This window comes from Oncorhynchus keta, unplaced genomic scaffold (assembly GCF_023373465.1).
Source record: "Oncorhynchus keta strain PuntledgeMale-10-30-2019 unplaced genomic scaffold, Oket_V2 Un_contig_15295_pilon_pilon, whole genome shotgun sequence".
Lineage (NCBI taxonomy): Eukaryota > Metazoa > Chordata > Actinopteri > Salmoniformes > Salmonidae > Oncorhynchus > Oncorhynchus keta.
The window spans coordinates 4,282-7,736 of record NW_026279235.1 but is presented as its reverse complement, the minus strand read 5'-3'; positions in this window follow the sequence as shown (position 1 = coordinate 7,736).

Genomic DNA, 3,455 nt, shown 5'->3' with positions numbered 1-3,455 from the left:
CTAGCCACTGACTTCCCCGGTGGCGCACGCTCCAAGCCTAAGGTGCTTGCAGTGAGTGACATCAGAGCTGAGACCGAGCCCACCTACACACAGAAACACACGGCTATATGCAGCAAGCAAAACTGAATAGATGGTCGTTTCCAATATGTAGTCTAAATCTGCATTCCTTCTTCCCCAATGCAATTTTTAGTATGAGTTAATTTTTCCTCAATGAAATGTATATTAATTCCAAGCCATAAGTAGACGGCAAGCAGAATAACATAACTGTTTTCTATACCCAATTCAACTATGTAGCTATACTGTTTTGTCATTGATAATAGCCTACACGTCTGTATACTTCTCCAGTGATATTTAATGACTAATTCAATATTCCGTAATCTTCTCATCAACCAACCAGCCTGTGTTTGCAAACTAAGGCTGAGTAAAGACAGAGACAGAGTACATATTCAGGTTGCCAGGCTTTCCTCACCATGCAGCCCCACACTTTCTGTAACATATAACGTGTGTCTTTACCATGTGGGCCTCACTCAGTAACTCAGCAACTATGTGATATCTAGATACTAGAAGACTGTATGGAGGAGTGGAGGTGTTGATTCTAGAAGACAGTATGGAGGAGTGGAGGTGTTGATTCTAGAAGACAGTATGGAGGAGTGGAGGTGTTGATTCTAGAAGACAGTATGGAGGAGTGGAGGAGTGGAGGTGTTGATTATAGATGACAGTATGGAGGAGTGGAGGTGTTGATTCTAGAAGACAGTATGGAGGGAGTGGGGAGGAGTGGAGGTGTTGATTCTAGAAGACAGTATGGAGGAGTGGAGGTGATGATTCTAGAAGACAGTATGGAGGAGTGGGGTGTTGATTCTAGAAGACAGTATGGAGGAGTGGAGGTGTTGATTCTAGAAGACAGTATGGAGGAGTGGAGGTGTTGATTCTAGAAGACAGTATGGAGGAGTGGAGGAGTGGAGGTGATGATTCTAGATGACAGTATGGAGGAGTGGAGGTGTTGATTCTAGAAGACAGTATGGAGGAGTGGAGGTGATGATTCTAGAAGACAGTACGGAGGAGTGGAGGTGATGATTCTAAAAGACAGTATGGAGGAGTGGAGTAGTGGAGGTGTTGATTCTAGAAGACAGTATGGAAGAGTGGAGGTGTTGATTCTAGAAGACAGTAATGGAGGAGTGGAGGTGTTGATTATAGAAGACAGTATGGAGGAGAATGATTTGAGAAGACAGTATGGAGGAGTGGAGGAGTGGAGGTGTTGATTATAGAAAGACAGTATGGAGGAGTGGGGTGTTGATTCGAGAAGACAGTATGGAGGAGTGGAGGTGTTGATTCTAGAAGACAGTATGGAGGAGTGGATTAGTTGATTCTAGAAGACAGTATGGAAGAGTGGAGGTGTTGATTCTGAAGACAGTATGGAGGAGTGGAGGTGTTGATTATAGAAAGACAGTATGGAGGAGTGGGGTGTTGATTCGAGAAGACAGTATGGAGGAGTGGAGGTGTTGATTATAGAAGACAGTATGGAAGAGTGGAGGTGTTGATTCTAGAAGACAGTATGGAGGAGTGGGGGTGTAGATTCTGAAGACAGTATGGAGGAGTGGAGGTGATGATTCTAGATGACAATATGGAGGAGTGGAGGTGATGATTCTAGAAGACAGTATGGAGGAGTGGAGGTGTTGATTCTAGAAGACAGTATGGAGGAGTGGAGGTGTTGATTCTAGATGACAGTATGGAGGAGTGGAGGTGTTGATTCTAGAAGACAGTATGGAGGAGTGGAGGAGTGGAGGTGATGATTCTAGATGACAGTATGGAGGAGTGGAGGTGTTGATTCTAGAAGACAGTATGGAGGAGTGGAGGTGATGATTCTAGAAGACAGTATGGAAGAGTGGAGGTGTTGATTCTAGAAGACAGTAATGGAGGAGTGGAGGTGTTGATTATAGAAGACAGTATGGAGGAGTGGGGTGTTGATTTGAGAAGACAGTATGGAGGAGTGGAGGAGTGGAGGTGTTGATTATAGAAAGACAGTATGGAGGAGTGGGGTGTTGATTCGAGAAGACAGTATGGAGGAGTGGAGGTGTTGATTCTAGAAGACAGTATGGAGGAGTGGATTAGTTGATTCTAGAAGACAGTATGGAAGAGTGGAGGTGTTGATTCTAGAAGACAGTATGGAGGAGTGGGGTGTTGATTCGAGAAGACAGTATGGAGGAGTGGAGGTGTTGATTATAGAAAGACAGTATGGAGGAGTGGGGTGTTGATTCGAGAAGACAGTATGGAGGAGTGGAGGTGTTGATTATAGAAGACAGTATGGAAGAGTGGAGGTGTTGATTCTAGAAGACAGTATGGAGGAGTGGAGGTGATGATTCTAGATGACAGTATGGAGGAGTGGAGGTGATGATTCTAGATGACAGTATGGAGGAGTGGAGGTGATGATTCTAGAAGACAGTATGGAGGATTGGAGGTGTTGATTCTAGAAGACAGTATGGAGGAGTGGGGGTGTAGATTCTGAAGACAGTATGGAGGAGTGGAGGTGATGATTCTAGAAGACAGTATGGAGGAGTGGAGGTGTTGATTCTAGAAGACAGTATGGAAGAGTGGAGGTGTTGATTCTAGAAGACAGTATGGAGGAGTGGAGGTGTTGATTATAGAAGACAGTATGGAGGAGTGGAGGTGATGATTCTAGAAGACAGTATGGAGGAGTGGAGGAGTGGAGGTGTTGATTCTAGAAGACAGTATGGAGGAGTGGAGGTGTTGATTATAGAAGACAGTATGGAGGAGTGGGGTGTTGATTAGAGAAGACAGTATGGAGGAGTGGAGGAGTGGAGGTGTTGATTCTAGAAGACAGTATGGAGGAGTGGAGGAGTGGAGGTGTTGATTATCGAAGACAGTATGGAGGAGTGGAGGTGTTGATTCTAGAAGACAGAATGGAGGAGTGGGGGTGTTGATTCTGAAGACAGTATGGAGGAGTGGAGGTGATGATTCTAGAAGACAGTATGGAGGAGTGGAGGTGTTGATTCTAGAAGACAGTATGGAAGAGTGGAGGTGTTGATTCTAGAAGACAGTATGGAGGAGTGGAGATGTTTATTCTGAAGACAGTATGGAGGAGTGGAGGTGATGATTATAGAAGACAGTATGGAGGAGTGGAGGAGTGGTGTTGATTCTAGAAGACAGTATGGAGGAGTGGAGGAGTGGAGGTTTTGATTCTACAAGACAGTATGGAGGAGTGGAGGTGATGATTATAGAAGACAGTATGGAGGAGTGGAGGTGTTGATTATAGAAGACAGTATGGAGGAGTGGAGGAGTGGAGGTGTTGATTCTGAAGACAGTATGGAGGAGTGGAGGTGATTATTATAGAAGACAGTATGGAGGAGTTGATTATAGAAGACAGTATGGAGGGGTGGAGGTGTTGATTCTAGAAGACAGTATGGAGGAGTGGAAGTGATGATTCTAGAAGACAGTAT